The sequence below is a fragment of the Corvus kubaryi genome, unplaced genomic scaffold, assembly GCF_017639235.1.
Source record: "Corvus kubaryi isolate FWS band 111438036 unplaced genomic scaffold, C.kubaryi_AGA036_p1.0 37387, whole genome shotgun sequence".
In the NCBI taxonomy this organism is placed as follows: domain Eukaryota; kingdom Metazoa; phylum Chordata; class Aves; order Passeriformes; family Corvidae; genus Corvus; species Corvus kubaryi.
Genome location: NW_024581129.1, coordinates 4,219,712 through 4,244,102, shown reverse-complemented (window position 1 = coordinate 4,244,102; position 24,391 = coordinate 4,219,712). Strand labels below are relative to the sequence as shown.

The 24,391-nt window shown below is 48.0% G+C and overlaps 1 protein-coding gene across 2 annotated transcripts in view; it reads right to left on the bottom strand.

The window, feature by feature from the left end:
* The window catches only part of ELFN1 (extracellular leucine rich repeat and fibronectin type III domain containing 1), a 103,801-nt gene that overhangs the window by 32,744 nt on the left and 46,666 nt on the right, over positions 1–24,391 (bottom strand). For both annotated transcript variants that reach the window (XM_042037273.1, XM_042037272.1), the window contains exon 3: positions 13,058–13,192. The gene's annotated coding sequence lies outside the window, so the exon portion shown is untranslated. The remainder of the gene's footprint in view (positions 1–13,057; positions 13,193–24,391) is intronic.

Sequence of the window (24,391 nt, the reverse complement as noted above, 5' to 3'; positions counted from 1 at the left end):
CCTCCCAGGACTTCAGAGGGGTGTTAAACCCAGGGGGGATGGCACAGTGAGACCTTTCACATCCCCAGGAGGGCTCTGTGTGCTGGGGGCCGCTATTGGGAAAGGGGGGGGTCACTTCTGCTGTCACCACTTTTTCCTAAGGAGAGGGTATTGAGTGCCAGGATTTAGTTAATCACATTTTATGTGCATTTTAAAAACCCTTGAAATCTTCACTTTTTAAGAGCATCTGCTCCTCTCCCACCCGCCCTCTAATCTGTCAGGGGCTGCCTCTCATGTCTACTCTCCCTCTGCCCTTCCCGGGACCACCTCCTTCCACTTGCACTGACCCACTTTAGGCGTCAGATTTGCAGCCCAGCAGCTCACCCGGGGGAAGAGGCTGAATTCACAGACTAAATTTGCAGAGCCAGGGAGCCAGCCAGGGCCAGGTGAGCAGGAACAGGCTCTCCAGGAGAGAGAGAGACACCCACAGCCACACACACGTGGAGAGGCGAGAAACCTGCCAGGGAGAAGGCTGGGAGCAAAGGATGCTAAGAAAGCATAAGTTCACAGTATGAACGGATTAGAGGGGAAAAGGGGGAAGAAAAGGCAGGAAGGAGGTGAGTGAGGGGAAGGCAGGACAGAGAGGGGCACGGAGCAGTGGAAGGGAAGCTCACCAGGGGCAAAGCCCTGCACAGCACAGCTGCTACTTTCCAGGTTGCACTGCAAAGGAAAGGTGTGATGTGGGAGAAAGCCTGGTCCTAGCACAGGGGGAATCTGCCGCCCCAGAGGGGTAGGGCAGGATGGGGGGTAGGGAATTTGCTGGCTTGGTGGATCTTGAGGGCTGCCAGGACTGAGCTGTACAGAGAGAAAGGAGGGATGGAGGAGGCTGAGTATTTGGAGATGCCTCAGCATTTCAGGGCTTATTTAAAATGAACAGTCGGCTCCTTCAAGGTTCACCTCATGTGATGGAGCAGCCCTAGCTCCTGACAGCACAGCAGAAGCAGCTGCTGTCCCAGGGTCCCGGCAGAGGGATGGAAACCCCGAGCATGAGATCCAGAGAGCTGCTACAAGCAAATCCATGTGGCAACATCAGAAAGCCATGCTGGGGCCGAGCTCACAGGTAGACAAGCTTAGCCCTCAGAGAGCAGGGAATTGCTATCTGTCTGTGTCTCCCTCTGTTTTCCCTGATTTTATTGTGTTTTCCTTAATTGAATCACACACACACATGCACACAAAGCCCCAACTCGTGGTGTAAAGTCTGTAAGGAAATGAGCAGCAAATTAACGTTCCAGGAGGAGCGATGCTGAGCAAACACATGACACCCAGCACGAGCTGCGAGCAGGAGCGAGGCAGCAGGAGGAGACAACACAAACTGGCAGAGAGGGAAGAGGGAGCTGCAAAAAGGGTTTTCCAAGGGGAAATGGGGCCCAAAGAAAGCAGAACAAAGGAAGGAGGAAAACCTGGGAGGAAGAGGGAGAGGACAGCGTGGATGATGCTTGTAAGATGGTTCCTATAAGGTCACTGTGCCCAAACTGTCAGTGATCCCTGTGTGGAGCAGTTCAGAGCACAGGGAGAGAAAGCTCACACAGCTTGTGGCCAGGGGATGTCTGGGCTGAAGGGACATGGTTCAAAGTCCGAGGGGTCCTTCACTGCTCCAGGGCTCTCCTGCCCAAATATGAACAGAACGCTCCTCTGGACCCAGTATCCAAGTCCACCAGGGCCACTGTCACGACCATCTCAGCCTCTCTCCTCTAGCCTGGCAATCACACCCCTCCCTCAGCTCTGAGCTCAGCCAGGACCCCCACTCCCCTTCCTCTTGTACCATCTGGTGTACCTGCAGCTCCACACAAGATGCACATCCTCAGGAAAATACTGGATCCTGAGGAATGATGGACACATGGGGTGAGACCATCATATGCTGGGGCATCTGCTCCAGCACTCCCCAGGCTCCTCATCCCCACAGAGCTGCACCCCAATGGCACCATCCAAACCCTGGATGAGCAGTGCAACCCTCAGCAGTCTGTGACCACAGTGCAGAGGGCAGGGACACAGAGGGGAAGGAACATCTCCCAGACAGAGGGGTGTCTGTGCAGTCAGGCAGCACTCTGGCCCCTCCTCACCTCCCAGATCACCCCTGCTCATGAGGGGCTGGGAGGCAGCGCAGCACTGATCAGCCACTCCATAAGATGAGGTGCTCTTCAGAACTGGAGAAGTGCAGGGTTAAAAGATGTTGATTATCCTGCCCAGGCTCGCTGTGACAGGCCTCACATGTGTTCAGTCACATCCAGATATGAAGCCACTCTGGAAACCAAGACATTTATTCAAAGGAGCAGCAGCACTGCACACACATCTGCCTGTGTAAAGGAGAACTTCAAAAGGGCTGACAGTCAGAGAGCCCAGCAGTAACCTTTGGCTAATTAGCTGTCTTGATTTTCTTGCAGTTTATTTTTATACTTCTTGGGCTCTGAAATGCATTTACTGTAATGTCAGAAAGGCCATAGTAAATATAAAGCTTTCTAGCAATAAGTATATCCACCCCACTGAGCTTTTGGGACTGACAGCTCCAACTTGGCATGGGCCAGCTGGAGTGACAATGCTTTGCTGAGGTTTTTGTCTTGCACATGATTTACTGAGACCGTGCTGGTGGAAATGATAAAGGCACCTGGGGCAAAGCAGGTATGGGCACGGAGCACAATGAGCACAGAGCAGAGGGCACCTGTAACGGTGCTTTCCTGAAGTCAAATCACAAATGAGCAGAAAAGACAGAGGGGTGAGGAAGTCTGCAGGATGCAAAGCCATGAGCCAGATCAGCAAGGAGAGGTGAGGTCAAGAAAAGCAGGCAGCCAGAAAGCTGGGAGTGATGCTGAACCTGCAGAGAGAAGCAGGTGGGACCGATTCTAAGCATTAAGGATATCATCAATGGGAGCTGCACTGCTCAGAGAGCCTGTAGGAGCCACAGAGCCTTCCTGCTCCTGGGCAGAGGAGAAAGAAGCCTGGAGAGATGCTCTGGTTAGATCTCAGTCAAGAAGGGATTCTCAAGTCCCACCGGGCTGGAAGATGACAGTGCCTATTGAAGCAGGTCACTCTGCTCCCCACCCCAGCAGCGCTCCCCATATCACTGCACAGTACCACAGACACCCTGTGACCTTTGTCAGAGGGGCTGTGACTCTCACTGACACCCCAGGGCTTCCCTAACAAAGCCAACCTCTCCATTCCTGGCTGACACCCCCTCCATCCCAGCAGCTCCTGCACTCCACAGACTCTGCATGTCAGCACTGCTGAATTCCACTTGGCCAAGGTGCTGGGGTTAAGGTGAGGGTGTGCACAGCCTGAGATGCTCCTGCTTCTCTCTGTAGGGACATGCAGCCCACTCTTGCAGGGCATCTGCCTCCTGCAGCCCTGGGGCTGGGCACAGAGATGGGACCGGGTTGAGCCGCGCTGTGAGGAAACACGAAGGGTAAGAAAACAGCTTCGTTATCTCCACGCTGTGATCTCCAGCACAAACCACTCAACATGTGGCTCTCCCTGGAACTGTGCACAGAGAAGATCAGTGGGAAGAACACAGAAAAGAGACCAATGCATTAATGATCAGAAATGAAGCAGCACTCCTCTTCCCCCAGATCTAGCAAGGAGACTTCTGAGTCCCTGCAGATGGGTGGCAGGCACCCAGGACTTCAAACAGCCTCCCCCCCTCGGCTGCTGCTCCTCCTGCCTGGCTGGGTGTCAGTCTCAGGACTGCCCTGTGTACCAGCTGGGGGAACTCGCTGCCAATTAAAAACCAGGCCCTTCTATCCTTTGAACTGCAGAGAAACAAAATGCGTGAATTCAACCTTTGCCTTTTTTTTTTTCCCCAAATGATGTCAGGAGTCGAGGAGACAGGACAGTGCTGAGTGCAGTTGCTGTTGAAAGCTGCTGGCTGTTTCAGTGTGGTTCTTGAACTCCACCAGCGCAGCTGTGCTGGAGTTGGTAACTGCAAATCTTTAAGGGTCAAATCATTATAGACTCTCTCAGGGAAGTTAATAGGAAGTTTACCTTTGACTCAGCTATGTAAAATCAACAAGAAATTCCCAACTGATCATAGTGACACATGGTTCCATCTCCAGTCCCAAGCATCCCTTCCTACAAGTCAAACTCATATTTTCATTTTTAAACCCATCCTTACAATTAGAGCTTGTGCTGCCTGATCAGAACCAAAATGTCTTAGATGGCTGGGCTGGATTTTGGGACTGACTTCAGCCAGCACTCTAATCTGAGTCTCCTCACTTCTGCTGAGGTCCAAGTGTTTCAGGACTGAGCTCTCAGCTGGGATAATGCATCTGCAAGGCACAGCACAGCTCTGTTCAGGCCGTTGGTATGCAGTTGGTTGGGCCCTGGCTGCTCCTGAAAATCCCTTTGGCCTCACCCAGGCACTTGAAAAGCCCTTAGTACCAACAACCTGCACCTGGGTTGCTTTAAATGATGAATTCCATAGGGGCAGTTTCAAAGCATCTTAATTAGCATCAGGTTTGTGAGCAGAGCAAGGCACTGTGGTACCCACAGTCCTAAAACCCCACACAGGGTGATGGTGAGCAGCAAGCACTGAAGGTTTCAATGACAAGGAAGGAGTTATTTCATTGCTCCAAGTGGAAAAGGAGAGACATGCAGCACCAAGCCCTCACCCCTATGAGCCCTTTTATTGCCCATTTAACTCGGACAGATCCCAGCCCTCTGGCATGGCAAGGGCATGGTGCAGGGATCTTTTAAAGGAGTTGGTACCATTCAGGGAGGGAAGGTCCTGAGCTCGTGGGTCATGCATATATACCTGCATATACATTATTAATGCCCTCCACATGACAGCTGCTGGCTGCATCTACAGACTCTCTCCACTGATGCCTCTCTCTGAGTCACGGCTGCGTAAAGCTCCTTGACAGACCTGGAGGATGAGAGATGTGGTAAAATCCCAAACATGAGTATTGCATCAAAGGTTCCGTGGTTATCAGAGCACAAACAACATCTCCCTCACAATTTCAGGGGCAGGGTAGTGCTAGGGCTGTCTAACCATCCTCCCAGAGCACAGAGTCCATACTCAGGGGCACAGTGAGTCAGGGCCAGTCCGAGATGCTCCACGGGGGTGCAGTGAGGTGGTCTGTCCATGCTGCTGGCAGAGGAGCTGGGGAACTCAGTGAGCATCTGGTGGGTGGACTTGAGTGGGATTTCTCCTGCATGGAGAGCTCGGCAGTCCTCCACGCATGCCTGGCTGTGTCAGTCACTCTTGGTTTAGCTGACACACAGGAGAGAGCCTCATGGGAGACTTTCAGAGGATGCTGCACACTAATGGTGGGAGATTGCCCCACGTACTTTCAGGGGTGGGCAGAACCCGAGGCACTATGTAGTGCAAAATGAAGAGGGATGGCTGGGACAGTCTCCCCTCTCCCAAAGATCTTTCTTTTCTCATTACCATCTTTCTTATTCTCCCCAGGCCTTTCACCTGCTCTGAAGCTGCTGCTGCCTCAGCTACCCAAGATGAGTGAAGGACACGTGAGCATCCTGATGGACACAACAGCCACTTCCAGGTACCCTGCACTGCCACGGGCATTCATTTACAGACACTATTCCAACCAATCCTTGAGGCTGGGCAGGAGGTTTTCCACACATATCTTGCTGAAGCTCTGCTCTGGGGGATAGCTGTGGCACTGAGGAATCAGCACTGAGCTCCAAGGCAGGGGGACCTGCATGGGGAAAAGACCCCGTCCCACTCTGGGAACAGACAAGAAGTGAGACATCAGGGAGGATCACTACTTCTGTAGTGGGTTTATTAGCAGAGAACTCTGCTCCTTCCACCTCCATCTCTCTGCAGAGTCAGTGACTCCCCCACCATGTATTACATTTTATTCTATAAGTGCAAAGCAATTTCCATTGAGGGTAGGGACAGTGAAGCACAGAGAAAGAGGAGAATAATAACTCATCTTTTTTTAATCCCTACCATCCCAAAGGATCCTGGTGCCGTTTGCTTTACTTTCTATATGTATGCACAGTTAATTAGCATTACCACAGAACTGCAGGTATTCTCAGACTTAGTAGAGGGAATATCTTGTAATAGAAGGGTAAGCAAATTGTTTCTGCTGTTTCCATTACAGCCAACTTTGATTATCCAGGGTAATGGGATAACAGGGACAAAGCAAAAACATAGATAACATGAGACCAATGCAAATTAAGCTGGTGGGGGAAAAAAAGTGATGCTGAGAGTAATGCAGGAAAGAAAGGTCAGTGATACTGATTAAGGAGCATGGAGATCCCTGAGTTAGCACTGCCCTCAACTCACAGATCCATACACAGTGGTACCTGGGCACAGCAGTTATGGAGCAAATCTATAGGGCCTGTCACTGTGAGAGGGAAGCAGAGACATCCTCTGCACAGCAAAGCCAAGCTGCAGCAGAGGGAGGCAAATTGCATTAATGCCGAGCATTTCAAAGCCTCTCTGTGAGGGATTTGCCATTAAAAGGAATAAGATTTGGGCACTCAACCCACCTCCTCCCTACACGAGCAGGAAGAAGCCCAATTTAAAGGTCAGCATCTTAATGGTTTTCGCTGTGTATATACCAGGATAATTCCTCTCCAAACAGAAATCCAGCACCTCCTTGGTGAGCCACAGCCTCTGTTTGAAGGAGCACAAGAGCATCCATAGCTGAGAAGGTACAGGAGTACAGACAGCTACATCTTCTATGTTAAAACAGGAGGGAAGAGGCTCCAACTTCATCTCCTTGCAATACAGCCCAAGATGAGGAAAGGGAACAGCGCTGGAGCTCCTCTGTAGTCCCTCATCTCAGCAAAGATCGGATTCACTCCACTCTGTCAAAGGGGATGTTCAAATCCTTCGCACCAACATCGTGGAGGCAGCTCTGAAAAATCTCTGGTGGTGGGTGGATAAAAAGGGCACCAGTGGAGATGAGAAAGAAAGAAGAGAGGGAGGAATCTTAGAGGAAGAAGAATCTTCTTAATAGGTTTTATTGATTTAACCCAAAGAGAGAACAGTATGGGGAAATATATGCCATTTAAATGTAAACCAGTAATAAAAATAATCATTAGAGTCATAATCTCAATCTGTTAGCATTTTATGTAGAAATGATCTTAGTGGGAAATATTTTCTGAGTAAACTACTTGCATTTACTTAGTATGAAGGAGACTCTTAAATATAACTCAATCATTATCATGGGCTTTTTTTCAGGGGTTGTTTTCAGTACTCAGTTCTTGAAAGTGCTTGATGATTTCACAGCCCTGGCAGAGCCTGACTTGGAGAAGCTGCTGGCCCACCCCAGTTGGGATCTCCTGTCCATATCCCTGTGGATGTTCCTGTTTCCATACTGGAAATACCTGTGGATTTCAATGGCAGCTAGAATCATCACTCTCCACCCACACGATGATGAGACTTTGTGAATGGCCAAGGAGGCTGCATCACTTGCTCAGATCTTTTGAGCTGTAACTGAGGAACAGTAACTTCAGAGCATGTCTCCAGGCCCTGCATATTCCAGAAGAAGCGAGAACCACCTGACCATCTCTTTTAGCTTTCTCTCTTGTAAAAGAAGAGGAAAATTAGGGATTTTCCCTTTGCGGAGGAGCTGCAGGGCTGGCAGTGAAGATCCAGGGCAGGGAGCCCTTTCCTGGTGCAGGGGGGGAGATTGGATGTGTCCACCCATATCTCAGAAGGAGCTTTTCCAGTCAGGGCCTTGTCCCCAAGATCAGTCCCCGTGGGGACACGGCGCTGCCCACGTGCAGCTGCTCCGGGGAGGTCACTGTCCCCATGACTCCCACGCCATGCACATCTCAGCCACAAAGAAAGGAATAAATACCCTCTTCTGCCTGGGGACACCTTTTAATCTTCTTGCTAGATTTTCATACCCTAGTCCAGACTCCCAGCTGGGCCAGGCGTGATCTCATTTAGCATTCCATGCACAGAGGCAGCTAAACCAAAGCTGCTGTTTTATCCCATGCACTGGTAGGGGCTGGGGATGCTCTCACTGATGGCACTGGGGGTTCTCACCACCCTGCAGCAGCCATACCTTGCCCCAGAAGGGAGAACATCCCATGGAGGTAGGCAACTGGGCCAGCATCCCCAGTGCTGAGAAGCTCATCAGCCCCTTGCAGACCTGCTGGTGGCAGGACACTTGTGGGTAGCAGGTGCCAGAGCAGCAGCTCTCCAGGGGCCAGACAACTGCCAGGGTGCCATGCCAGCAGCTGCCACTGGCAGAAGCCACTGCAGCTCCTCGAGTGGGTCTGGCCCTGTGTCCACAGCCTGTGGAGCTGGTCTGGCCTTGTGTCCACAGCCTGGGGAGCTGGTCTGGCCCCAGACCTCGCCAGGTCTCCAAATTCACAGTGGCCCTCACGCTGTGTGGGTAATTCAGGCTCGCAAGGGGGTTATTAAAATCCATTCAAAGCTAATGTCAGCCAGTTCAGTGTTAATGTCAGTGGCTGAGAGGCACAGCAGGAGTGGGTGGAGAAGGACTTTGATTTCCCCACTCTAATTTCCAAGCGGGGTGGGCTTGGCAGGCAGTGACGGGGAATGGGGACGGTGGCGGGTGGGAGCATGCGGTGCCGCGTGTCACACAGCAGACAGGTGGGACTCGCAGTTTAATCCCAGCAGCCAAACATTTCACTCCATGTTTTGCTTGACAGCATCTCTCCCTGGCTGGCCATTTCAGAGGCATGTTATCTGCCAGGATCCCAGCAGGTGAGTCTGCCTGAGCAATCAGCTCTGCACAGAGGCTGGGAAGGGGCTGTTGGTGCTGCTCCACACGGGGCTCCATCAGGTATTTCAGGACTGGGCATCACACCCAGGCACTTCCCATCTGGTGCATTTGGAGGTTGAAACTACATGACCCAACTTCTGCACTGACCCACAGCCCCTCAAACCTGCCAGGGCTGAAAGCAGGGCTGGAGTTTGCTCACGTCGCTCGGGTGAGTCCAAACCATCCCCTGGGTTTTGAAAAAATCAGGGTAATTTCAGGATGTGGCTAGCATCATGCAGGCTAAGATAAGAGTAATCGGAGCTCCAGGCCATAAGCTGATTCCTTGCATATGACAGGAAGGAATTAGCCCTGTGTCTCCACCTGGCAGCATTTGTACACATGGGCACACACCTGGTGGGATCTGAGCCACTAGGACACGTGTGTCCTGATGCTTGCCAGGGACAGGGTGACAAGGATCCAGTGCAGAAGTCCCATGGGCAGAAGAAGGGGCATGGACAGCAGAGGAAATCTGCTCCAAGCATCGTTCACAGGCCAGGTATTGCCCCACCTCCTCGCACTGGCACAGCAGTGCTGGGAACCCCCAGGTCTCCTTCCCAAGAGGTCCTGCCCTGGTTCTCCCCCAGTTTCAGCATCTGTTTGCAGCGGGGATTCCTCCACGTTGGCTGGGAAATGCATTGCAGTCTCTTTAATAGCTCATCCTGGCTTTTCCTCGTACGTAAATACAAAGTGTAGAACAGTGGCCTCATTTCACACTATAGGAGTGCATCAGATGCAGATAAAGGTACTGAAGATGCCTTAAATGATCCAAATTTAACATTTGGTTATGTAGGCTGAATATTTCAGTGAGTTTTTAGGGTAGAAGGTGCTGTAAATGGAGCCTGACCTCCTAGACAGTGAATTTTACCCAGGGATTTAAATCAAGTCTGACCATTAAGCTTCATCCTTCTGACAAACAAAAATTAGTCTGGTTCATAAGCAAGGGGGGCAGCTGCTGGAGGCAGACTGGTCACAAGCCACAAGATCAAAGAGTCGAACAACATCTCTGAAGGTCAGCAGGTCCTGCCTGATGATATGGCCACAATCCAGGTTATTTTGCTTTAGCTTGTCTGATGTGTGAAATGAGGGTAACGAACAGTTCTGGGGTCAAAGCCAGGGTTCAAAAGCAGTATTTGGTGCTGCTGCTTTCACCTAGAAAACAGCTGCTATTCAGAAATCAACGGTATTAGAGAAAAGTGAAACTCTAGTGGTTGCCAGCAATCGGCCAGATGGGTCAATGAGGTGGTTTAGGGTGGCAGGACCATCGAGGAGATGTGTGGCACTAGCAGACCCAAGTCCCATCCCGTGTCCCTGGGGAGAGGGGCCAGGGAGGTGGGAAGGAGCTGCACCTCCCTGCAGCCGGCATCCCATGCCACATGGCAGGTTACCAAGCAGCTGAGAGATGATTTCTTTTGCCAGTTTTCTAATTTATCTAATGAGCAAGAAAATAAATCAAGCTGACAGTCACCCAGGTGGTTTTGAGCCTCAGCTCCTCACAGTCCCCTTGTTCTCCCAGCCCATTTTATAACAGGGGTACAACCCGAGGACACAGCACTAACTCCTGCTATAATCTTTTCTTTACCAACATCACTTAGCAGATGGAGTCATTTAGATGTGCTCACGTTTAAATGAGTGGCTTGCCCTGAAAGGGACAGAGCTGGGGCTGCTGGCAAGGTTTTCGGGATCGTTAGCCTAGAAAATGCTTAGCAGGGGAAGCAGTTGGCAGGCAGATTTCACGGACATGGCACCGCTGTCCTCTGCCAGCAAAATTACAAGGCTGAAATCCTGGAGCTGGATGGGGCCAAACCGTTCACAGCAAACAATTTAATTGATGAATGAAGTGAATTGCCCAGGAGACGGGTTTTAGTCATCTGCTCACCACATGAAGCTGCTTGGAGAAGGGTTTGCACAGTCGAGTGTCGCCTGGGATGGGCTGGCTGGGGCTCCCCATGGTGGGAACCTTCACCAGAGCCCCCTGGGCGCCTCCTCCCTGGCTGAGCAGCCCAGTGCTGCGAGCCTGGCTACCTCCAGGCTTGCCAATCCAAGGTGCTTACAGATGCTACTGCTCCTAAGCCTTCGTGGCTGGACCAGTGCTGGGACCACTCAGATCTCAGCACTCGGTGCTGGAAACAGAGCCAGCACAATGTAAGGAGGAACAGCACCAATCTAAACAGCAAAAGCTACTTTTCAGCTCCTGCAAGAAATTCCATAGCAGTCTCAGAGGTCTTTCCTCTCCAGCTCCCTGACCTCCTACACCAGGTTACCTCCATAAGCTCCTTTCATTTGGTCTAATAAAGTAAATTAGTTCTTGAGCTCTTCCAAGGAGAATAGGCATAAAAACGTACATTGAGATGAATGCTTACAACCCTTGAAAATACCTCTTGCTTGTGAAAAGGCTCCTGAAGAATGAATAGACGGGACAATGATTACCAAAAAAGGAGGAAATATTGCTCATGCTGCCCGGGCAGCATTTGACCCAGCCCTTGCAAAGGCTGGAGAGAAAAAGGAGGAAGAAGGCAGGGAGCTGAGACACTAATGGCAATCATTGCTCTGTTGGGAGCAATATCTCACAGTGTCCATGGAGATCAATTGCAAATTATTCAGCCTAATAGTTCTCAAAACAAACTCTTATTCTGCTCCTTTGTGGCAGGCATGAAGCTTTCTCTGCAAAGGCCCATTTTACATCTTAGGTAACTCAGTGCTGGATGGTGTAACGCTCCATTGTGAAATCCCTGCAGGAGCCTTTGATGCCGGCATCTTTCAGACGAGACGCAGAGCTTATCAGCTCAAATAACAGAACTGTCTTTTATCCTTTGTGTCCCAAGCCTGCTGTTTTGGCACTTATATTTGTAATTCATTGCCTGGCTCTGGGTCTGGATTCATCTGGACAGGCAAACTGTCTATCTGTCTGCATTGCTGAGTTATTTGTGTCTGCCCTGAGGGACCTGAGCACCTAAGCTCTGCTTATCTTCACTGATGTTTAGGTTCCTAATTGGTTAAAAGTCATTTTGGAAAGGTGGTCTTAAGGGCTGTAGGCTTGAAGATGCTTTCAAAATGACTACCCCCAGGCCAGGCTGTCCATCTTTCCCTGGGACTGCAACCCCAGTCTGGTCTGGTCTGGCTTCCAGAGATGCCCATGCACCTCCAGCTCTGCTATCCCTCCATTCCAGATCAGTGCCAGCCCATGGACCTGCCCGCCTTTCACCAGCACTACATTTTCTTCAAAAAAGGACAAATGAGATGGAAGAAGAAAAGGTGAAAACATGATAATGGCTGTGGGAAAAGGCCGCCGCTAAAGATTTGACAATGCTGGAAATAGAGGCTCAGAGAAAAGTTTTTCTCCAAAAATTATTCTTTTCAATCTCAACAGCACACTGAAGAGAAGTTTAAGCACACTTTTTAGCACCTTTTGTACTCAAATTCGAAATTCACCTGTCTAACCAAGCAATAACAGAAATAATCTTTTTTTATCCAGCTGCACATTTTGCTACAGAAATTTGTTTCCATTAAGCTTTTCCCTTTTGTCCTCTTAGAAAGCATATTTTAAATAATAACAGTGTAAAAAAAAAAATTACATACTACCCAAAAAACTCAACCCTGTCAACCGTGCACTTTTATACAAAAGTTATCTCCTTCTTTCAATGGATTGATGAAAACCCTTTTCATAATGTCAAGGTGGAGATGAGGAAGAGGGAGAAAATTTCTAAGTGCCCAGCACAGCTAGTCATTTGAACAGGGAACACGAGGCAAAATCTGGTCTTAGAAAACTGAGCTACAGCTCCAACATGAACTCGATGTTCTTTTTCTGCTTTGTAAAACAGAATTTTGTAGAAGTTGGGGTGGAGGCACACACTGCACTTCTCATTTGCGGGGAAGAAATAATGTCCTCTTTCCACACTCCTTAAATCTCAATAGAAGAATGTGAATTCAATCTTTAAAAAAATAAAAATTAAAGACGCAACCATGATAACTTTCATTGCTACCACACTTTCAGGAGTGCAGCAGCCGCAGCTCAGCCACTCAGGGATTCCCCAGGAAGGTCAGCACTCTGAGATGAGTGCCACCAGGAGCCACCCTAAGAACAGCAGCGGGAGAAACACAACCCTGGCTCGCTCTCCATGTCTGCACCAGACTCTTTCCTACTGGCAATGAATGCCATGAGGCTCCCCTTCACCATCCACTCCTGGCGAGGATTCCCAGCACTGGAGCCCTCTCCAGAAAAACTTGCCCTGTCCCTGCCAGCTCTCTCCCATGGGCAGCTGTTTCACACCAGCTGCTCCTCTCACTCCAGAGATGCCATGGACAAGGCCACCCCTCACCTCTGAGCCTGAGTGTCACTGCTGGTTCCAGCCACAGTCCTGAATGTCTCCTAGTTGTTGTCCTCAGGGGCTGGGAGGCACACTGGACACGGCATTCGGGATCCCACGAGGAGGTCACCAAGCCCAGTATTTGAACTGCAAGGATAAAAGAGAAAGCATAAGAGGGAGTTTCATCAGAGGGGATAAAAGCCTGACTGATGGCTTGATTAACACCAAGCCATCCCAGGGACAGAACAGCTGCTTAAGCCATGGATCAAACACAGAGACACAGGGACCAAAGGGGAAGGGGAAGAAGACCACAGGGAGGTCCAAATGACAGCAGCTGCTCAACAGAGTAACTAAAAGGGAAAAGAAATCCACTTGCCAGTGGAAGAGGGACTGTGAGAAATGCTGGAAGGGGACCTGGGACTGAAGTAGAAAGAATGGGACAAATGCCAGACAGGGATGGAAAAAGATGCAAGGAAGATGGACAGCTCCGGGCATGCCCAGGGCAGATGGTACAAAACATCAATGCAGAGCTCCTGGAGGAGTGAGGAGCCACTGCCACCAGCAGCACCAGCCACCCAGCACGTGCAGGTTTTAACAAGCTTAATAATCCTTTTTACACCTGAAGATTGGTCTCATAAACGTCTTTTTAAACCTTAGGTGCGATTTTATTGCTCTCAGTGGTCAGTTCCCACACCCTTGTTGTTTTTCTATTACTTTTGGATGCCTGGCTGGCCAAGGCTCTCTCTGCTTCCCACTGCTGTCAGTTCCTGCTCACCTGTGCTGCCAAACAACCAGTACAGCAAGAAGAAGTGACACTGAGTGTAACAGTGCTCATCTTTGTGATATTCAATGTCTTGTTTTATTATCATCTACACAGTAACAATAATAGCAATATTAGTGACAACCATTTTGTTACTCCTCCTGTTAGTAATATTCAGACATGATCTAAGAGGTATTTCAGAAAGACAGCACAAATCCAGTGCAAGATCCAGGAGAATGGGGCAGTTAATTAAATGTCAGAGTGATGGGCAGAGCTGGGACAAGCCTGGAACAATATCAGAGAGCTGGACAACCTCTGACAAGCACAGGGAGATGGATGGATCTGGGACATGTCCCAGACCTCTCCCTCAGCAGAGGCAGAACCCTCCTACCCACACACATCTTTAAACACAACATTGTTCCCTCTCTGTCACTGCTTCATTGACTTATGCAGGTGAGGAAATTTGCTGGGGAAAGCTGCCTTCCAAGCCATCACTGATCACAGCCTGATCTAGTGACATTTTAATACCTCCAAATGGTGCAAAGGGAATAAAGAGCCCCATTGAAAACGACAGTGTCTTAGAAGTGTGTTTTACCAGCATATGTGTGAACTCACAGCAGGTAGGGGTTTATTTTGCAAAAGATTTCTTCTCCTTTTTCCAAACTAGACATTCATAAGAGAGGCAGGTGGTGGCCAGGGAATATGGAGAGAGAATGGCAGCCGGAGGGTGTTCCAAAACTCCAAGAATATTAGAGAAAAAAAGGAAGCCTGTGACAGATACCGGGCAATCTGTAAGCCATCAGGAAGAGTGGAGAGCATAACAGACTAATCAATCAGGCAGACAAGGGTGAAGTGTCACAGGGAGGCAATAGGTAGCTGGAGGTCAGTTATGAAATATAATCTCTAAATTGGAAGGAGAAGGGCAGCAGCACAAGAACAGTGACAGGTGTTTGAACGCAGGTAGGTGAACGTTGGATTGGTGATTTCAAGGAGAGTGAATGTTGGATGGGAATATTATGGGAGTAAGGAAAAATAACCTGGCATTTTAGAGACAGGCACATATTCTGTGAAGTGAAAGGCTGAGCTGGCGAGACTTTAAAGTGTTGTTCGATTTCAGAAAATGCTGCTGGAAGACAGACGGTGGGGCTCCCTGGTGCTTGTTTCTCTGGGTTTCCAGACAAAGTTTGTCAGGTTAGAAGCAAAAAAAAAAAAAAAGTAATGCTTTTCCTAAACCTAAGTCCTGCAAATAACAGCTGGGATCTGAAAGCCAGGCCAGATCCTTTCTAGTTGGTGCTTTCTCATCAGCATGCGTAATCTCTAATCTAGTTAGCAGAGATGCAGGGAAGTTGCACACTGCCACGCATGAGAAGACGGGGATTCTGCAGGTGAATTTAATTACTCCTTCCACAGAGAAAGTGGGAGTCAATAAGGCACCACTCACCCTCCATTAGCTACCTGGGCTGCAGAGGCCCGACAGGAAACCAGACAGCATCATTTACTGCTCTTTCTAAGCAAAGCAGGAACAGCAGCATTACACCCAAACATGAAGTAATTTCTACCAACACTTTTCTGACATTACAAAGATGTCACGAAGTCCTTCTAAGAACAGTTAGACCCAAGCAATTAGAGCTAAATGAACAATTTCTAATGAATAATCGTTTGACAAACTTCACCTCATTTTATGCTCACAAAACATTCACACACAGATTGCAAAGTCCTCACATTTCTTTGTCAATGGATATAACTTGCTGGTTTTTTCCACTGAGCAAATAGCAACGTTAACAGTTCATTGAAAAATCAACGTTCAAGCACAGGCTGGGTGGATGGGTTGTGCCAGACGTGTGGTGCCGTTCCTCCAGTTCTTCCAATGGGTGAGGGATTGGAGCAGCTCAAAAAATGCAAATCAGGACTGTTCCCTCTCGTGTTTGAAATTCCCTTTTGTCAAATCTGTCAGTGCTGGAGCACATTGACTGGACTGAGCCATGGATATGGGCAGTGTGGGAAGGGAGCCAGCTGCGGTTCCTCTACAACTGATGGCGAGGGCCAGGTATCATCAAAGCCACTGGAGAGGTAGACACCAAGGACACACTGGAGAACCTGGAGACCTTAAGATGATGACCCCAACTCCCTTAAACCCTTAAAACCACCTGCTTAACTCTCCACGCCCAGTGCTGGCCAGGGCACAGGTGAGCAGCCCAGGAGGTGGAAGCACCGGTGAGGCTGGACCAAGGCTGGCAGCTGAGCTGCTGGTGGGCTGGAGAAGCTGAGAACAACGTGTGCTGTAACATGCAGGGGCATAAGAGAATGTGGGGCAATAAATCAGGCTCTCAAAGCAGAGCATATTAAGAGATCAATGGGACAGACATTAGACCAAAGGAGCAAACTCCAGAGAGACAGGAGCAATTCTTTTCCTCTTCCTTCTCCTCCATCGCTAAGGACTTTTTTTCCCCATTTAATACCATTCTCATTGTTTTTAAATGAACAGCAAAGACGGTGGGTTCCACGTGGCATTAGCAATGTGTTTGTGAAAAGAAAAATGACTGGCTCCTAGCAGGATTTGATAAAAGCCTCTCCAAGTTCTGAGTGATTTACAGCTGGAGAAAACAAACACGGACTGATACAAATGCAGAGAGAGGCAGAGCCGGCACCGACATCCAGGTACACTCAATTACCAATTCATCAGCCCAAGTGAACTTGAAGGGCTTTTCAAACTCTACACGGCTCGAAATTAAAGGAAATCTTTAGATGGATAACGTTCTGCAGTGGGGGAGAAGAAGACTAATTTGTTGATCCTCAGCTCAGGAGCCCTGGCCTTTCATGGGCAAAGGGCCACGGGAAAGGGGTGCAGGTGGCAGCTCCCACTCCCCACGTGGGACCAGGGAATGGTCCAAACATCAGGATGATCTTCACACACTGTTGCAAAGCTGTCAGCACACAGCTCTACCTCTCTCCTTACCGTGCCAGTCCCCAAACACCCTTTTTTTCCTTGTCTCTACTAAAAACTTTGCTTCCACCTGCCCTGGGGGTTAATCATGGCAAAGCTGTGAAAAAAAACCAGTTTTTTGTTCACTGGCTGAATTTAAAAAAAAAAAGGAAAAAAATCACTGCACAGTGACCCCAAATTGGAATTGTCCAGGCTTTCCACAGGAGAAAAAAAAAAAAATCTATATATAAAAAGATAAATATCTATGGTCAAACAATAGTTTAATTCAATCTGAAACTAAGTCATAGGGATTGTCAGTTTTCCCTCCATCCCCTGCCCAGAAACCCGTTTTTTCACAAGGAGATGATTTACAGCTTCCCAGCTCCATGCTCCAGCAGCACTGACACAGCCACAGTGTTTGATATCCTCCCCTGTTCCATGAAGCTCCTCCGTGCTGGGGCACGGGGCCCTTCAGTGCTATTCTGATACAAACTCCGAGGCAGCTGGGGGTAGGAACAGAGGGAGTCTGGCTGCTGAGAGACTGCAGGGATCTCTTTGTTAGTTGTTCATGCAGAAACTGTTTTGATTTCAGTGTCTAATTGATATCTTGGGGAAATCTTAGCAAAAGACAGTGCAGCCTGCCCAGACCCCACCTGTGTGTGCTCAGTTGAGGGGCCCCGCGCTGCCAGTGCTGATGGAGCCCCAAGGCTGTGGGGCTGTCCCTGTTCCCATGCTCCACATCCTCGTCCCACAGGTTTGGAGAGCTGAACCAGCATGGGAGCCCTGGGGCAGCTGGAAGGGTGGGTGCTGAGCTCCACTGCTGCTCAAATTTTTGGCAGAGAGGAGACTTTGGAGAGTTCTGTGCCATGGTATCTGCTCATCAGCAAGGAGAGCTGTGTCAGCCTCCAGTCTCACTGGGGAGTAGGGACTGCCTGCATCCCTGTGGAAGCTGCCAGCATCATGCCTCCTCCTGCCAGAAGCAGCACCAAGCCCTTAATTTTCCACTGGATATCAGCCCTCCTCTTTCCTCTGGCCTCCTCCAAAGACAGCAGCCATCGCTCACACACGCAGCTCCAAGGCTGGCTCTGCACTATTTAAAAGCACAGCGGGTATTTTAATTATTCACGTCAAGCGTGCCTTGCTTGCTAACGACTCTCTGAAGCTGTCATAACTGCACGGGATGGAGCAGAGCCCTGCCAGCAGCTTCCCATGGCCTGGCCTTGGGGCAAAGCCTGGGTCTGCAAAACAACCAGGATCCAGTGCTGTCACTGAGGGCAGAGGTGGCACGGGGACGCTTGGGTGAGGAGCACCCTGGCAGACCTGTCCGGTCCCATGGGCACTTGCCCACTCAGGCCATTGTCCAACCTCCTGCCCGGCACCTTGCATCCTCCAGACCAGGGGTATCAGCCAAATGCTTTGCTATTACTGTGAGCTGCTGTGCCCCACACTGATAGATTAGCTCTTGTCATATTTTAAGGGCACTGGAATTACCAAAATGCAAGGAAACTGAGGGGTACTTGTACAGCACAGCTGGGAGGCTTCAGATGAAGACACTGGAGGGGATGACACACTTCCTTGTTGCCTTGAGCTGCTCCCAGGGTTTGATGCAAGGAGCTGCTTTGGAAATCAAGCCCTTGCCACCCTGCAGCAATGTCTTTATTTGCTTCTTCCTTCCCAGTACCACCAAAATTATTTGCTGCAATAGCATCACTCTAATTCTTAGAGACATTAGGAAAAGGTTCTTTGCCTGGAGGGTGTTTGGGCACTGGAACAGGCTCCCCCAGGGAAGTGATTGCAGCTCCAAGCCTACCAGAGTTCAAGAAAAGTTTGGACGATGCACTCAGGTGCCTGGTGTGATTCTTGGGGTTGGTTGTCTTTAGCACGGCCAGGAGCTGGACTCAATGACCCTTTTGGACCCCTGCCAACTCAGGATATTCTATGATTCTGTGATTCTGACCCACCTCCCTCCTTGGCAGAACAAGCTCAGCTTTTTCGAGGTAAATAGGTGCAGAAAGAAGGATGGTGTCCCACCCTCATAGCTGGAAGGAAGATAACTTGTGTTGAAGGAAGCCAGGTTCACCCCAGGCTCACAGAGGCTTTTCGCAGCTCTAGAGTGCAGGTGAGGGGCAGAGACAGGCATCCCATGTGCAGAAGCATCAGGGCTGTGGGTTCCTTCATTTCTACCCCACTGAGTCTCAATTAAATGTGAGCTTCCTTTAGGGACCTCAGGATTTCTATCTGAAGTTGATCTGTTTTCTTGGATGTTCCTCTCAGTTATTTCTCTTATTTCTGGTAATTAAGAGGCTTTTCTTCCCTGCCTTTGCTCACCATTACCTCAAGGCAAATTTGGAGGATTTCCAGGAATATTCAGGACCTGCTTTCCCTCACCTCAAGGTGAGCAAGAGCCTCATCATGGGTAACCCTGAGCTCCAGGACCCTTCTCTAGCAGGAACTCCCCATGGGCAAAGCCTGAGAGCAGAGAGGGCCCCACAAAAGCACATCCCCTGGCTGAAGAGCCGGGCTCTTCAAGCCTTCTGGACCATCAGAACCAGCCCCTCTCTTTTAAACTGTGTTTTTTAATGCTAATTTCCACCACATGCCCAATTCGAAGCTCTAATAATGAACAACTGCTTTCTTCCTTTCCTTCTGATTTCATATTCATGAGTCAGGGTTTCCTGGCACTAAACGTAAATGCTAAACGGAAATCGCAGCACAGTGACACGTCTGTGTAGCTTCACTGTCCATTTATTTGCCTTTTCAAAGAGCTGCTGTGTTAAGCAAACATCTCTGCCTGGATTCTATCTGGAGGAGTTTGTCTGGTACGGCATGGTGCCTGCCGGGGTGGGGGAAGCGACTCGGTGTGATGGTGTCTCACAGCTCTGTTTTTGCTTCAGGGTACTTCTCGTACAATGGTTTGAGCTCGGTGAATATCTCAACCTTTTCTGGAATATTTGCTTGAATCTTGGCAGGATGTGTTCAGCTCTGACACAGCGAGGGATGAAGCAGGGAACTCCCCGAGAGAAACACATCCATTGCTTTGGCTTGGACTCCACCAAGGGCTCCTGCAGGCAGCAGTGGGCAGATGTCTTGGCAGGGGAAGCAAAGAGGCACCTGTAACATCACTGGGCAAATTATTTTTTCTGGCAACTGGAAAATCCACATACAAATGAAAAAAAAAACTAAAACCCAAACATTTCAGGATTCATCCAAACTTACTGCCGTCTTCCAAAAGACATCTTGAAAAAGGGAATGTTTTCTATTAGCAATATTGGTCACTATGTTTTTCAAGAACTTTCCTTGAAGACTGTGCTTCCATGTTGAATTGAATTTTTAAAACAGCAAGGTCAAAAATAATCTAAAAAAGTCAAAGGAATTGAATCTTTATCTATTTCAAGGCAAGCAGAGATGTTCTTCTCTGCAGAGATGCCAAAGGTGTGTCATTTCCAAACTTTTTAACCTGCTTGGGATGGAAGCTTTAGGCACACACATTGGCACCCTGAAGTCTCCTCTCCACCAGCTCACCCTGTCCGTGGAGTAACACATCTGCCCACCTCTGCCAGGGAACCATTTGTCCCCTTGGAGACATCATCATCCCCACATATCTGCTCTGCAATCAAATAGGAACAGGAATCACTGTCCCTGGAGCAAGGACAACCACTTGGGGCTGGAGCTGGGCTGTGCTGGCCACTGCTCACTGTCTGGTCTCTTCATGGGAACACCAGCTGAAAGTGGCTTTGCCCTAAGTTCTGGGCTGGGAAGTGGAGCAGCCAATATCCAAGTACTCTGGATTGTTCTGCCAGCTTTGCTCCTGCATTGGTCACCTCCATGGGGCAAGGTGGGCAGTGAGGAACTGCAGCAGTGGATGTGGGAACTGGCAACTCCAGCTCTTTGGTTGTCCAATGCTAGAAGCTTTCCCTCCTCTCAGCTGCCTCCACTGTGGTTTCCTTCTCCAAGGCTCTGTGGATGCTCCTTATGGTCTTGGTGCTCTGTTGCCTTCTGCAGTCATCCATTGCCTTTCCATGTCTGCCTTTCCCCAAATGCTTTAACAAATGAGCTCACAGGAAGGCAAGGGAGATGAGAGATGAATTTCAGACCATGACAAATGAACTCACAAATGGGAGTGTTTGCAACCACCATCTGAAGAGCTGTGCTCCTGCTCATGGAGAATATCATGTGTGGCATATGTTCAATCAAAGTAATCAATGGGGACCACATTTTGAATATTATCTACATGCAACAGACTCCTTGGGAGGAAATTATGCAGCAATATTTAATGGTGGCAATGATTCAGCAAGTAATAGAAAGAAATATTCCTCAAAACACCATCAGCTTCTCATGGATAACTCCCAGATGGGACTGAGGGTAAAAACCCTTTCATTAAAAAGCTATTCAGTTATGGTAAAACTGCCATATGTGGCTCACTGAGATTCTGATTGTCAGTGACTTCAGCTTGAAAGCTGCTGTGAAATCAGAAAACTACTTCCCATTTGAACAGGGGGGTGGAAATCGGTCCTTAGGGACCTGAAAGCACGGCTCGATCTCACGCAGCTGAAGGTGTCTTACAGCTGGATGTCTAGGTTAAGGTAATTGTCTAGACTTCTTTTATCATCAGTGAACAGAGAGACGTGCACCAACCCCCAGAGAGTGATTCATTCTTCCTGTCTTAAACATCTATTTTTGGATGGGATGAATTACACTCTGGAGGTGTTCAACTTTCTCCACTGACTGTGGAGTCCAGATGATGAACTTGGCCAGGACACTTCACCTTTCTAGTGCTAAAACAGGGAGTGCTCCACCAGAGAAGACAACTCAAGTTGTGCCAGTAGTGGTGGTAGGTTGGGAGCACTTGGCCAACACCTTGTGAACAGACACAAGAGAAGCAGTTCCCTCAGCAGACAGGAGATGGAGGAGGAGAAATCATCATAAGCACAGTTATGGTAGTGATCTCAGTATTTGAAAAAGACCTGAGGACATGAGGGTGCCTGATTATCTCATCTAGTTCTTTTATGTCATGCAAAAGGTACAGATTACATCCAATTGCTTTCTAAGTGTGACCTGAAAGTTGTAATTTTGCAGCCCTGGGAGGAAAGCAGGGACTGGTGTCTCAACTGAGAGCAGCCTTTCTAAAAGACCAAGCCTTTTAGTGATCTTGGGTTTTCCTGAGATTAGCAATTCCAAACTTCTACAAACCAACAATTTATTTCTGAGACATCAGCTGTATCCTTGTACCCACCTTCCCAGTTTTGAACAGCCATGTCTTGCAATTTTAAGTGTTTGGTTACAACCTTGAGAGCTATTTTGCGGACAGAAGGTTTCATGTCTCTGTTTTGCTGTAGTCCAGGGTCAACGCTAATAACCTGCACTGCAAAAATAATCCTACTGTGTTCTAGGAGGCTTCTTGCCATATGTCTTCCATAAATAAATGAGATTATTACCTTCCATGACTTCACTGGGAGCCAGTTTTGGTCCTCTCAGAAGACCAAGTTCTTAGTGCCATCTAAGCTTTTAGATTTTAGAGCCATCTAAGCCACCTCTTCGAGCCATCCTGCCAAAACCTCTCCAGATTCCACCTCTGCTATATAACATGGGGCAGGTTATCTGTGCAAAACCCAGGACTCAGGATCCAGCAACTCTACAGAAAAACCAGACACTGCCATTTCAAAGATCAACATGAGAAAACCAAACAGGGAACTAAATGGCAGGAGAAGTCACCAGAGGAAGGCCAGGCTGCCATCCGTAAACAGCTTTCCAAAGGAAATGTTTGCAACTGGTTCTGAGCGGGGCACACAAATTGCAAAAAGCATATCAGAACCCTACTCCAAAGCCATCCAGTGTGGGGGAAGAGTTGGGAGTGTTAATTCACCAGGAGAAAGAGATTTGTGCTCTTTCCTGGGGCGTGATACTGCAGGAATAGGATGCAGCTGATGGCAAAAAGCCAATGGCCAGAAGCCAAAGGGTTCCTTGGGGGCCAGGGAAATGCCTTGGAGACTTCAGTTCCCTGCACCAATTGGCTTACACCTGTCAAAAAAAAATTCCCAGTATTTTTTCCTGACTCATCTGGAAAATCAAGATGGATCATCCATATTTAGCAGGCTATTCACTGTGCTCATGGGAACGTGTTCAAGGCAAGGTAGAGCAGGACCTTCAGTTCACAGTGTGATACCAAAAGTAACGCAGACATGTGAAGGGAGCATCCATCTGTCTATCCAGAAACATGGAACACACAGGATTCTTAGAGCCTAAGAGATATAAATTAGCCTCCTGTCAATTGAACAGATTCACTTAACAATATCAGTCCAGCAGGACAGATACCAATGCTTGGTTTCTCCTTTTTGACTTGTTTTCTCTTTTCCTGCCTGCTTCAACCACTGAGTTTCCTGGGGCAAATCTCTACATCTCTGCCTCAATTTTCCTCTACTTAAGAACAGATTAATGTGACAGCAAAGTGTTGGAGATCTCTTAAGGAAAGCCACTGCATGAGAGATTTTTCTATTTTAAATTGTGAAAAGTGCTAGCCAAATGCTGGTTCTTAAATACAGCTGGTGAATATATAAGGAAAATTGATTTTTGCAGAAGACTACATCATTTAAGTGAAAAATCAATAATCATTTTCCATACTAGCATTTAAATATCTGAGCAAAAACACTCAAATAATGGCATCTTTTGGGTTCAGATTGTTCACTGGAAAGAAGGGAACACAAAATATTAGACTCAATATTATGTTGACAGAGAACACAAATGTCAGTTTGACCATCTTAGATAAGACATTTTAAAAGATATGAAATTAAATGACTCAGGATTACTCATGATGAAATCTTACATTAAGCAGTGAAAACTCTTATTTCAGGAGAATGTTTGGGATTGCTAACAATGCAAAGAAAATGCATTATAAAATGCATATAAAAAACCTGCCTCCCTTGATAAAGAAACACAGAGACAACAGGCTCCAAAGATGAACACTGTAACCCAAAAGCAGGACAGAATGCTAAAGAGTCTAACAGAAATCTCAATACATAATCAAGGGAAAAGGCAAAATCACAAATAAAAGTGGCCAAAGGAGACTTCCATGAAAGGGACAGCAACATAAAAGGGTTTGTCTTGCCTTATTACAAGGGAGTTTATACAAAGTACAAAAATATGGAAATTTTTCAGAACAAATGCAAAATTATTTTAATAAGAAGATGTAGCTCAGTTTGGAAAAAGACAAAAACAAAAAAGCCCAGCATTACAGTATCATACCAATGGTCAGTGGGTTAAAACCCATGTAATTTCTGACAAAGGAATTAAATCTGACAGCAGGCTCTATAGTCAGGCAGCCCTGGTCAGGTGTTGGTTCACTTTCCCAGCAGAAAATTAAATTTCAACAAAGCTGAAATTTCTCATTACATGAATTAGTTCTGGGAAAATCACATTTTAAAAGAATTAGGAAATGTTTTGATGAATCAAACATTTCATTTGCAAGACTTCAGGAGAATTTTTCATTTCTATTTTTGTCATATAACAAAATCTTTAAACATTCATATCTAAATGACCTTTATATTAACCTGAATTATATTTTAATAATAACTTAATATTCTACCTAGAATGCAACCAAATGTCAAAATCTTGTATTTTCCTGCAAGGTACAAATTTTTCTATTACCTCATTGCTAAATTTTCAGCCT